General features: G+C 41.7%; 1 protein-coding gene across 7 annotated transcripts in view; it reads right to left on the minus strand.

The window, feature by feature from the left end:
* plekha5 (pleckstrin homology domain containing, family A member 5) overlaps positions 1-13,844 on the minus strand; it is a 73,664-nt gene that overhangs the window by 44,095 nt on the left and 15,725 nt on the right. The window contains exon 1 of one of the 7 annotated variants that reach the window (XM_035665161.1): positions 8,845-8,955. The exons of the other annotated variants lie outside the window; for them this stretch is intronic. The gene's annotated coding sequence lies outside the window, so the exon portion shown is untranslated. Of the gene's footprint in view, positions 1-8,844; positions 8,956-13,844 lie in introns of those variants that run through there. 7 annotated transcript variants of the gene reach the window in all.

A 13,844-nucleotide genomic window follows, 5' to 3' on the forward strand; every position in this document is an offset into this window, starting at 1 on the left:
AAAAAAAAAGAAAGAGGGGAAAAATGAGTATCTGGAGGATATGTGATATGATATTTAGTGACCCAATCCATGAAAGATGTATCCATGGCCAGTAAGGAGCTTGTGCTCCAACGCCCACAAAAAAGGTGTCAGAGGGGAAATTCAAAGCAAGCTGTTCAGCCATCTGTGTATGTGTGTGTGTGTGGCCACAGGAGAGCATGTTCTTTTATCTAGGATAACTGAATCAATGTTTGCTGTCAGCATCCAAATCAAACAACAGTCTATTGTTCGAAAGAAAATTCTTTCCACTGTCAAGCCCTTCACATTGTTATAAAAAAAATAAGACACGGTTACAGACAACAGAGCATCGATTCACAGGTTTGATCCTCGCAGCACCAAAGTTGTGTTTAACAACTGAGTTTTACCAGTTATATAGCATGCTGTGGTTATAACAACGAATGCGGACAAAGCAGGGGGAAATGTCGCTTTTCTACTTTTCTGCTTTTTCTACTTTGTACTTGNNNGTGTGTGTGTGTGTGTGGCTGAGCCCTGCCCTCCGTCCTGCAGAGGACAGGACTAGAGAAGCTAGCGCGACCATAATTTGACAGCAGACCGTGGTAACACTAAGGTGCTGCACCCTGTATATAACATTATGATTATTATGATGGATGATCATTAGGCTGTTTGGTGCCCTATGCACAGCGTGTGATGCCTGTCTAAGTAGCTGCGGCACTGCTCATTGTAATTCAGTCTGAGGGCATCTGCTAGATGATTAAAAAGTAAATGTCACCATCGCAGCCACCAAACCAAACATACATCTTCAGGCTGGGATCAAAATCACAGACGCCATAACAAATTATTGTGCCTCGTGACCAAAAGCACTTGTGAAATCAGTTATGATCAACCCAGCAGCTGAGCATTTGTTCTGATTGCAACTGTAGGCAATGTGTTGCCATTTCCTTTATGGAAATTAGAAGAAACGCCAAGCTCAGGCTTAATAGTGGAAAACCCCGAAATAGTCCTAAAAACCTAGTTCATCAGTGGGAGTGGGAGCCCTAACTACTGTTCCAAGAATCTGTTTAAGGGAGGGTGAGGGGGAGAATGACCATACCGAGGTCATACAAACTCTGTTTCATCTCAAACCAAAACTCAACTACACACCACTTTATGGCTCCACACCATTAAGCTTTACGACGGAGTGAGGATAGCATGGTGGGTAACCTCATATCTGTTGATGTTATCACAGCGGTTTGGCTCCACTACTCCTGTCTGGCCGTCAGAGCTGAAGGCCTCGTAAAGTAACGATGCACTGTGCGTGAAGTTAGAGACAGAGAATATAAACAATAGCAACACCTGAACAACATAATGCAATCCAGTACAACAGCCCTGCGATATACAGAAGTGTCTTTGAAAAGGTTCTAATGTTCAACCTTTTTACACAGTCTAAAGCAAGGGTTGAGTCATCCCTTTGGTAGTTTTCTCAGGCCACAGGTTTTTGTATAACATGCTGTGCTAACTGATGTTGTGGTATTGTTCCCACCTTGTACTCCATTCTAAAAGCATTCATACGCTGAATTGCATTATATTCTTGTGTCTGAAAGTGCAGTACAGTACAGGGTAATAGGGACCCATAGTGTAGTCTATGGATCAAGGTGAGAAGTAAAAAGAAGGAAAAAAAACCCTTTTTCTATACATTGTACCAATTATCAATGAGCAATAGAGCGTTTCTTTTCAGCTACAGCTTGCTCTAGAGGCTTCCTCCGGTTCTCAGCTGACAGATGCCGAGGAGAGGCTTTCAGACTCATTAACTGCCCACACAGAGTCAGAGAGAGACAGGAAGGGAGTGGGAATCGCTAAGTGTTCACATGTTTATCCACTCTCAGAAGATCCTCTTCTACCTGCCCACTCGCTCTCGTCCCTGGCTCTTTCCTCTTCCACCTATACTCCTACGCTCTCTCCTTTGTCACTGATTTGCAGGCTATTACCTGCTGGTGTTCCGAACAGCCACAGGTACAGTGGCTAAAAGCAACAGCAGCCTGAGGTTGACGGTGAAGAAGACAGCCGGAATCAGAGCGTTTGCCAACACTCGGCAGGGCCTCTTTTCCAACTGAGTGACAGCGAAGCAATACTGCATGCATAAACAGTTCTGTTACCAGCTTGTCTTCAGGGAGCCAGCGAGAAGATGGGCTGAAATGGCCACCCTTCGTGGTGCATTTGTGTGTGAGTGTATGGAGAAAGGGGGTGTCTCCTGCTCCAGTAATTAGCTGTGTGTGTGTCAAATGGAGCTGAAAAACAACAATGAAATCCTGGGTGCTTCAGCGGTCACATCACTCCAGTGACATCAGTGAATTGGAAATGACTTTGTAGAGGTCAAATATACAGTGAATATTAACTTCAGCTAATTAAGCCAAGATGGCACGTCCATGCTAATAGTCATATTTATTTGTGAAGTAAATTCTGGAATGCGCACAAGATTTCATCTTAATTAACATACAAAAAAATTCAGGCTACTTCATGGCAAGCCACGGCATGCTCCAGGGAAGATATCAACATGATTTCCAAACAACAGAGCAGCAGAGAGAAACCTCTTGAGCTGCTTTCCATCTCTACAATACAGGCATGGTTGTTGGGAATTCAGTAATCTCAAAGAAGATTATCATCCACCTTAACTACAGACATGAAAGCTTTTGCATCTGATACTGAACTGAAAATATTTCTCTCTCAAAACACCTATAATGACTGTAGCACTGCTGTGAAAGAAAATGACGTGTCCTTTTAAATACTTTAATGATTTTTACTGTAGAAAGTGAAAAAGAATGTAAAGACACTAAAGACAGACAAACAACTGCTTAATAGTTGTATACTTTTAGACTTTTTTTCCAAATGCCTTTTTCTGGGAGGCTATAATGAAAGGAAAATGTGTTCATACTAGCACACTGAAGAAGATTCATTAGAAAAAGATAGAAAAAAGAACACTAATTTTGCAGTGGCTAACAAAATGGACCAATCAATAAGAAAGTCAAACTCACAGACCCCAGGCATTCAGGAGGTTTAGCAGAGCTGAATCCTCTCACCAATCACCCCACTGATCATAATTACATGAGCCGGCAAAAAAAAAAATCACTTTGCTACTGACACACTGACAATTGAAAGGCTGTTTCTAGGATCTGTCTCAAACAAGAGCAGATATGCTAGTTGGAGGCATGTGAGGTCCTGGAAGCGCAAGTCACAACAGTGATCAAGCAAAAGAGTGGGAAGAAAATTAGGCCTGCAGATCAGCGAACCCAGAGTGTTTTTCAGGCACAATGGCCCTGATGAGGGACATCACAGAAGGTCAGCAGAGGACAGGGGGGTCTAACACACTCGCTTCAGTGCTCAGGCTGCTTTGTGAGCCTTGGCAGCACTGACGGCCACAAATTCCAAAGTTTGCAAGTCAAAACACCAAAAGTGATGCACTCTAGCCCAGCCCCCTTCAACACCACTCAGCCAACTCATGACTGCTGACCACGCTTGACTTTCTTTTTCCAGTATCAGCAAGCAGCAGGACCCCAGTTATATTAAGAAATATTTATAGATGCTCTACATCTCAGGTCATACAACTGACAGCCTGTCAGCTTTGTGTTTAGAACACTGGAGCAACCAAAACACAAAAGGTAATTATTTGGTTATAAATTATTTATAGATAAACTGTTCAAGATAAACACAGAAAGCCTTGGGTAAGCAGCGCCAGAGATCTGTGGGGCTTCAGTTTGACAGAACGATGAGAAAAGTGTGTTCTACTGTGTACTAAGTGAAAGAATAGTTGTTAGAATCTTATCAAGTCATATCAATGGGGCTTAGCAGAGAAAGATATCTTTTGCTGTGGCCATGCATATAAAAAAAGGTGTTTAGGTTTCTGCTCCATATCACTGCCCCTTAACTGGCACTTAGACACAGTGTCCTCCACTCCCACCATTTCTAATCTAATAAGCCTTTCAGATAAACACAGTGATGCAAATGAGATCAGTTAGCTGCTGAATCAGATTTCAGTGATTCATTAGAATGGGTTAACATGCACCACCTGAGCTGATAATGCAGTGGTAAGGTGTTTCTGTCAGAGAGGGGAATTTGTTATTGACATTAACCAACATTTAGCGAGCGCAAGCCTGCACAGAGAGTACATGTAATTCTGTGGGTTTGCATGGACAGGGATCTGCAGTTGCTACAGCAATGACAAGGAATTAACCTGTGAGTAGTCTCATGTAACTTAGGTTGGCAACAGACACCATGGCGGCTGACTTCCTATGGTCACAGTAGACGTACTGTTTAATAATGGAGTTTCAGTCCATAATAAGAAAATTCAAGGACTTGGACAAAATTCTCAAGTCCTATATAAGAGCAAGGTAAAATTCACCACAAGTTGTCAATAACAAATGACAAACCATGGCATCTTATTCACAGTGGTATCATCACTAAGCCATGAACTCACTATAAAAACAAGAGAGACAACACAGACCCTTAAGTGGAGCAGCCTCCTCCAGGTGAGAAGTGTTAGAAGTCAAACCTCACTCTCTTCCAGCTGCCACAGTGGACACATAAAAAGATGCACACAGTTCAATTGTGAGCTTAATGAATGTATCAACTCTTGTCTTTGGGTGTAATGAGCCTGTTGGGAGCGGATAATGTAGGCCATGGCGCTGGTTTGATAGAGCCAATAACAGCAGCCCCATCCACACACACAGGGAGCCTCCACAACCATCTACAAAACTGATGATTGTACAGCAATGGAGAGCACAGCACAGCATTTATCATCACCCGTTCTATCAGCTCATTTCCCTTCCGAGATTATGTTGTCATTCCAGATTGATTAGGGAGAAGCCTTCAGATGCCGAATCAGCTTGTGCCACACAAATGTCTAATATATACAGTACAGCAATAAAGCCCAGACACAGTTTATTCTATGAATATAATCAACTGTGCTGCACAAGGTTTGAGGCAATGTGTGTCTTTATGTAATAAAAGATTAGTTATGCATCCATTCTAAGCAACCATAACTTTATTTTCTCAGTGGATGAATCAAGATCTACATCAGATTTCCATTCATTACAGCCAGGACAATAATTTACTGGCTACAAAGCCCACGCTCCCCTTTCTCTCACCACTACTTCCTTGACTCCAAGAACCAAGTGAAAACTGTGTATTCAACTCCACTGTTCAAGTGGATTTTATGACACTCACTTATTTAAAGACCAGGCTAATTTCCTAAATGCATATGAATGGGAACAAAGAACTGAAATGGTGAAGAATTTCTTTTGAATTAGTTGGTCACAGCCCCAGAATTGCTTTAACAGATTTGAGAAAGGACAGGGTGAGACGCACACAGATTAAATTGAAAAGAATGTAACTGAAATTCAGCTGTACTTTGAGGTACTACAGATATGTAAATTCATTCACTGTGGATTGCTGTTGTGACTGGTTTTCTTGATTTTTATGTGTGCTACAGGAACAAAATCGCTGCCTTTTAATGTTTGAATAAAGATTTTATCAGATGAAAAATGAAGACGAAAGTAAGAGAGATACTCAATTTCAGTCCCACTTCCATGGAACCTATAATTCTAAGCAGGTTTTGAGTGAGCAGTGTGTACATTGTGGAAAAGTGACTGAATAAAGTATAATCATTTTAGCTACATGTTGAGATAGGAGAGGTAACTCAACATTATCCACCTGGGTCGACAAGCCTATTTACACTGGCTCTCATTCTGTTGTCTCTCCATCTTCACCAAGTATTTTGTTGGCTCTTTTCTTCTTTGACATTCCTACACAATACCAAATACACACTCAGCAAGAGTTCACTGCAAGGTAATGCCATTACAGGTTTTACTGCTTTCCTTATCTTATGTGATAGTGAATTGATTATCATCAGCTGGACAAAACTAACATAACTTATTTAAAGACATTGTGATGGGCTTTTTTGTCTCTATTTTCTTACATTTTAGACTAGATGAATCGATTAAACAAAATAATTAAAGCAACATTAATAGTGAAACATGCTTGTAGAATAAAATATCGGTTAACTTTCTTTTTAATTCTATGTGGCCTCCCTCTCTGTCTAGTTCAATGAGCCTCTGCTGCCTGTGACAGACCCAAAGATAGAGAGAGAGAGAAATGTAATGGTGGTAGAAGAAGAGGTTTTGATCCACTACCTAGCCTTCAGCAGTGCTGAGCATGCTCAGTAGGCCTGCCAGAGGGCCAGAGTCCTGCTTTGGCCTACTTCTGATAAAAACAATAATGTCATGGAAAGTTCCTTTCTTTCTGCAGTGAGTGTGAGCGTGTGTGTGTGTGTGTCAATCTGACAGATAGTGTGACAGAGAGGAGTATGTGTGCCCTAAATACGCAAAATTCAATATCATCAGCCGCAGCCACAAACAAATAATACCACCCCTGGTGATGACCGTTATTGATCCGTCTATCATCCACAACTTTAACAGGCAAACATATGGACGCTCTGCAGTTTGAGGAAAAGCCACAATCAAAACTGCAGCTGAAGAAAAACAGACATGAGAGATTGAGAGAATGGAAGTCTTTAACTGACACAGTAATGTAACGCAATAAAGGATCTGTTAAGCTCTAGTTCCTCTAGTCCCCAGGCAACGATAGCTGCTAGCGTGAGCAGAAAGTCGGGGCAGCACTGCCAACATCAGTCCAACTGATTATAGAAAAGATGACCAACAGAAGTGGGTCAGCCATGAGGGGGACAGACCAAGATACTTTGAGAGACAGAGAGAAAAAGAAAGGGAGAGCCACAGGGACAGTTCGTGTGATCTGTGTTTGGAAATTAGAAAGGGGGAGATGGATGGAGTGGGCACAAACACACAGCGTCTGTAATCATGCAGGGCAATATGACATGAGTGCAACCTTTCAGTTGCATGTACATTTGTTGATTACAATCAGAATATTCAGGCCTTTTTTTAACCAGATGAGCTCTGTGACAGCGAGCTCAAAAACATTCATCATGTGCTTTGGATTGTCAAATATTATCATCTCCAGGCTGCAGGAAAGCAAACAGCAGATGACTAAACAAACACTGTGGAGCACATATTCCAGTTCTTGTTTACAGTTTCAGTTTGAAGTAGAAGTGCCATACAGCATATAAAGTGACCTAATCAGTTCCACAGCCTACTTACGGATGGCCCATCTGCTTGTTACCTTTGCAGTGCATTTACTCTCATGGGTGCAGAATATTTATTAAGTACACCAAATAAAATGGCACTATAAAACAATAATGATTGGCAAGACTACAGAAGTTCTCGACAAAAAAGTGGCCAAAAACTTCTGTGCAGACACAACAACAAACTAACTAGACGTCATGCTGAAAGCCGAATCCAAGTAGAAATGGATTGGCTACAGCTTCAAAACGCCAACCTGACTGCTGTCTCATCAGCAAGCCTAATCCAAGTCAACAGATGTGCACAGAGAAGCAGTGGCGAAGTGGAAAAAAACGGACTGATTGGTCCACACTCACAGGGAGTCGTGTATTTAGTTTCTCAGTCAACAAATCTGAACATGTTAATTTACCTAGGTGCAGTTAGTAGTGTGTATCTTCAGGCAATTGCTATAATGACATTGAAACATTTGGCAATTACTGTCTGTCAGTCGAAACAGAGAGAATTACTAAGTTACTACTGCAGTTGTACCTAATTAGCATCTGAGTGGCCAGGTTGTACCCTTAGGACATGTTTTAGTAAAAGTATTGCTAATAAATCAAATAAAAGCACAGGGTCTGAGCGTATAGCAGACCATGTCCCCACTGAACTTTCCCACATCCTGATTTGACGTGTAGAACATCCTGTTAATCCATGTTTGAAATGGGGCCAATCAATGCCACTCTAAAGCAAGGACTGGCCGTGTATAGGGGGAGGCACAGCTGACAAATTGAGGACAGTTTTCAGTGCTGGGCAGGCAAATGAGTTAGTGACTCAGTCCAATGGGAGTTTGGCACGTTCATGTTTCTTTCCTCTTGTCATCTATCCTCATATTCCTGATTCAGATCAATGACGTCTAATTCTGACTTCATAGCATTAAGTCAATTTGTAATGCTTTGAATTTGTAAGCTCGACTCATGGAAGGGAAAGGCCAAATTTGTATCACTCTTACAGGGAGTGTCTCCTCACCCGCTGCTGTTTTTGTAGGTGCAGCTGCATTACTCATCGAACCCCCTGAGAAAAAGAACAACAAGCTGCTTTCGCTGTCAGGGTTCAGCTCCTGTTTCCAGCACACCTACAACCAAGCAGTCGGGTCCAGATTATTCATGATTACTATGGAGGGATGATATTGTTTCGTATAAACGAGCCGCATGAAAATCTGTTGTAAATCTTGCGGCTGTGGCTCTCCCTCCTGGTGACAGCCCTCTGACAAACAGCTGCATGTTGTAGAATTATAAGGGATCACAAAGGCCATACATCAACATCCTGACAAGCACTTCAATTATAAGAAGTTAGGGAGTTACTTGGAAAGAGAGGAGAGAGAAACAGAGAGTATACTGGGTGAATGGTTCAACATGTCTGACAGTACTACAAAACCAGAATAAAAACTAAACTACAAATGCTGTCCACTTTTCCTTAAGGGAAGGTAAAACTACACGTCTGCAAAATAAAAAAATGTTTCTGCAGTAGCAAGGGCCACATGCACAGCGCTATCTCCATCAAAATAGAGTTAGCACCTGTGTGCTGCGAACGGCGAGACAATATAGGAAGAAATGTTTCCCTGATGGGCACCGCACTGTACTGTAAACACCTCAAGGTGAAATACACCCAGTCATCCTCCTACTCCTGGCAGACGCAAGGCTTTGTGTTTTCTAAGTGAAACATGCACGTAAGTGCCACTTACCTGGATCGATGATGCAACAAGCACACAAAGTGGAGGCGAGAAAAAGGAAAAGAAAACAGAAGTGTGTTGTTAGCGTGTTGTGTTCTCCATTGCCAAAGAAGAACTGTAAACCCCTCCCTTCACACACAAACACAAGCATTAATGTCTTCTCTGTAACAGAAGTGTATTATTTAAAGGAGTATTGCAATGTCCACAGAGACGCTACAGGTCGTGGTGAAAATCCAACACTGCCCTCCAATGGTGACAATCATTAGTTACACAAAATATCTACAGAACAGTACTGCAAATGTAACAATGTCACTTCATGGATCCAATAAACATAAGCAGCAGAACTGTTGGAAACTGCTTGAATACAACTTCAGGAGAAATGGTTTCTGTTTACCAAGGGTGTGCAACAGCAAAACATAGATGTGAAATAAATGTGAAAGATGTTTACAGTTTACTGCTACCAGCTTCTAAGAATTAAATAATGGTAATAAAATCTGTAAAATAAATGATCACATTTCAAATAAACTCGACTCTCCACTAAATCAAAGTGACACATGCAACACAGTCTTCCTTTCTTCCATTGTCATGTTAGAATTTCTGTGTTTATATTATGGACCATGTTATGCTACATTGAGGCCCTCTCCTGGCCAAAATGAGTAATTACACCTGGTTAGCAAAATCCCTAATAGCATGCAGACTGACATCTGGTCCTAATCTCAATGCTTATTTCTCACTTTCAGCAGCACAGTCAGCTCCCCCGACAGCCAGAAAAGGACGCAAATAAAAGCACTTTCTGAAGATGAGCAAAGGAACGCATGCAGGCATAAACAATTAACCCCACATGACAGGAGGCATTGGATGATCTCAGTAAATCTATGCATATTCATCAAAGAAATCACAAAGAGGGAGATTTGTGAGCACAGCTGCTTGACTGCGAAGACTCGTCTATGTTTAGTAGAAAAGCCTTACAAACAGACAGACACAAATCCGAAGCGGAGATGAGTCATTTTTTCTGTCGACTACCTCCTTTTCCTCACATGCAAATGTCCAACACCAGCGTCTTGCCTACTTACAGCCATGAGAGTGCCCACACTAATCCAGCCATTAAATGCAAAAATCTGCAAGAGTACGTTAGTTAAATGCACAAATTACAGTACAGCAGCACTTCACATGTGCAGAGATTGATTACTTTTATGAATGATCACATTAAGCAACATACAATCACACTGGGTTATCTTGGGACATTTTTGCCTGGAAACATGCAAACCAAACTATAAAAGCAAGACTGGTGTTTGGGATGTTACTGTTGCAACAGACGGCAGCATAAATTACAGGCAACATTCAAATAAAAAAAAGTTGAACCTGCTGTTATGAATTTATATTTCAAGTTGTATTTTTTACATGATCATACTTGATACTTGAACATCGTGCGTTTTCAACTCCCGCAGAGGCGCAAATATAATTTAGATCAAAGAACAGACAAATGTTTAAAACTCAATCAGACAATGTCAGAAACTAAACCTTGATCAAAGAGTAGCCCACATTTAATTTTTTGAAAATATCTTCAGTCAAATGAGGAAACCTCAAAATAATTCAGATCAAAGTGCCTTTCATCTCGCTGCTGCACATATGATGTGCAACCCAGTCTGCTAATGGCTGTGCTGGAGGAAAATAAAACAACAGCCTGTGTCACAGAGACAGCCACACACACACACACACACACAGCCCAGGTATTGTCAAAAAATGTGCTTTTACAAGGACCCCCAAATAACATCCAATTATTATTCCATTTTCTCTCCACTCCAGGTGCAGGGAGAGTGTCATTAGTTACATCATTTCACCAGCAGGTTCCTCGTGCTGCCTCTGGGGGATCCCGTGGGGGAACATGTGGCCTCTCCAGTGAGTCACAGATCTGCACCTAGGTCTCTTTCAGTCATCTGTTCCCTGGTAACGTCTGAGAGGAAACTTGGAGTGAGCATCCTTTCGGCATCCCCGATTTGCCTAAAATTGCCCGATACAGAGTGAATCAGCTGGTCAACTCCGAGGTCCAGCAGGGTCACTGAACTCCTCACCCCGTCAGGACAAGTGATGTAAGATGCTTACATCAGTGGGTGAAAGTCAGCCAAAATGCAGACTGGTGATGTCTGAATTGCCACTGTATTTTCTCTCTTTACCCCACAGCCAAACATAACAATCACATCCTCTGAACAAAACCTGCAGTCAGTGTCACATCTTCCTTTCACACCTCCTACTGGGACATCTGGTTGCTTTGTAAAACACTGGGACACACCAACCTTTTCAGAGGGAGAAAAATGGTCTTAGACTTAAAGATGTTGGATCTTAGTCTGACTACATCCCACTCAACAGGAAAATAATATTATTTCAGTGGGAGGTAACAGTCAAATGAAGCCAAAAAATGAAACAATAGAGAGACAGTCTTGGTCTCCAGGCCTCAACGGTGCCTTTAAATACTGAAGATCAATATTACAAATAAAGAAAGAGGACATGCTGCCACGTTGCCAGTGTGTAAAGACCAAATGGCTTTCAGGTCTGCAATGTTTACCAGCCTAGTCTGAGATCTGAGACAGTCTACCTAGTCTCGTGTTTTTTTGACTGCCTAAAATGATTTTCTTTTAAACTGAGCCGAGACATCCTAGGAACAAAATATTGCTAATTAAAAAAATATTTTATTCGGCGTAAAGGGTAAAGGCAGGACAAAATAATGTGTGTGAGAAGAGGGGACAAATACAGCAGACAGAACATGAGCCTGTTCCCAACAGACCCTGATTGATTTCCCCTACTGTATCAGTTAACCTAATAGTAAAACAAGGTGGTAACTGAGATCCACTTTAAGGGCAATGGAGTTCAGTTAAGTTTGTAGAAAACCTCTGAGACATAAGAGAACCCTTTTACGTTTAAAGTGCCTAACCTACAGGGCAGCTTGAAACACTTCTTATGAAAAAATAAAGAAAGAAAAACAGCATACTCAAGTCAGTTATAAAACGGTACAGTAGTAAAACGGAATGCCATACCTTGTTAGGTCAAATCAGAGGAACAGAAGAAAATGTCCGTAGTGGTAGAGGGAAATTAATTTTCCTTTAAAATTCCTTCAGAATCCTTTATAACAATCATGTAAAACAATACCACACCTTACTGCAAACTAGGATATGAACCTATGAGCCACTGACACACATGAGTGTACCACATTAACATGAGCAATCCACAAAGCATTGCCAAACTGGTTGCACTATTAAAACCATGTTTGGATTGGTGCAATCACCTTGAGCAATACTGTATGATTCCATACACTGCGCTGCACCTTTGATACGGGTGGTGACTGTTAAAGATTACATTACAACCACAGAAATACAAAGGAAGCAAGCGGGCTGCCCCAGGTTTGTGACAGGAGGAAAATAACTAATATTGCTTCACTGATTTGAATATTCGGTGTCATTAAGAAGGCTGTGCAGCAACACTGACGATGTGTGAGAGAAAGTCTGCTGACGATTTATCATAATGCCTCATGTCTGTTCTACTGTCGCGCCACGTTTTTTTCTCCTGGCAGTGACCAAGCTACAATAGTGCCGCTTAAGTCAACAAAAGCTCCTTTCTCAGTAGACATGCTAATCTCCCCTAATGTCAGTTATTATTGGTGATGTTAAATCAGGTCACACAGAGTCAGCGTAGTCATCCAGGATGGAAATGAAGCCTTGTTTAAACCAAGGCACACCTTTCCACTGTTAATATTTGGTCTGGAGTAAAGTAAATTAGGTCTGTGATTGAGTATTGATAGTGTACAGGCAATGATGTCAACAATTATTACACAATTAGCAAGAAAAACTGAGGCTTAGCAAAAAAAAACACACCGCTTTCACTGAGCTGAGGTTTATTTAGTCCGTTTTTAAAAACGTGTGCACTGTTGCAATGAGATGCGAGAGTATAAGAATGACAAGCTCGCCACACATACTGCACCTCCATCATCTTTACTGAGGGAAGCTCTCAACATGACTCTATTAGCACCTCATTACGAGGATAGCTCTGTTAAAACTGCTGCAACAACAACCTCCTGGCTCAGTGAGCCTGCTGGGCTTTATGAAGCCCGGTTCATGCTTCGAGAGGAACCGTATGAGACAGAGAGCAGGAGTTACAATGCTGTAATTGTGGTCCTTTTGAGTCTGGCACCACCTGAAATCGGAGGCGGTGTGGACAGCACACAGCGCCCTTCGTACAGGTTTGACTGAACAGGTCTCAGGTGTGTGCTCACCATGAGGACAACAAGAAACATCAACACCAAGGTATACGGAGATCAGCGTCTGTGTCTCTCACACATCCTGCCTAGCCTGGCTCCAGACATGGACTCTCTTACTCACAATGAGAATTCTGTGGAGTGTTTTCAGTTAGGTCTGGTGTTACTCTGGTAAAAGGCTGGCTCCACGGGAGAAACACATGGGCCTATGAGAGACTGAAGTTGAATCAGTAACAGCAGTTGCTGAATTCACCCAAAATTGACCCATATTCAGAAAGCGAACTGATTTAAACAGCTGGCAACTGCTAGTGACACATGCAACAGAATTACTGCTTTGATGTAAATGATTAAAATGCTGCTTTGGAGTTACAGTTGAATACTTTCTTCAGGTTTTTGTGTACATAGGATTTGGCATTCAGCCTAAGAAGCAGATATGTTTAGTTGCCTATCCTTTGTTCTGATGATTCAACTGGGAGAGTTTCATGCCCAACCAAGCGTCAGAAGTGCTCCAGTCACCTGACACTGTCAATGCAAAAGATTGTAACTGAACTCAACAGCTATATTGCTGACCTGTAGGAATAATTTGAGTCCTTATGGCTTCCTGTTTTCCTTTTTTTTTTTTGTGAAGCAGTATCAAGTTTAACAGCCACACCTTAATACCACTGTTACACTCTAGCCCTTTTGCCGACAGACTTAGACAGACTTTATTTGTCATTTGGATTTGCATCAAAATGAAATTACATTACAATGGCACATAGCACAACAG

The sequence above is a fragment of the Morone saxatilis genome, unplaced genomic scaffold (genome assembly GCF_004916995.1).
Source record: "Morone saxatilis isolate NCDOM2014 unplaced genomic scaffold, NCSU_SB_2.0 Contig2, whole genome shotgun sequence".
Lineage (NCBI taxonomy): Eukaryota > Metazoa > Chordata > Actinopteri > Moronidae > Morone > Morone saxatilis.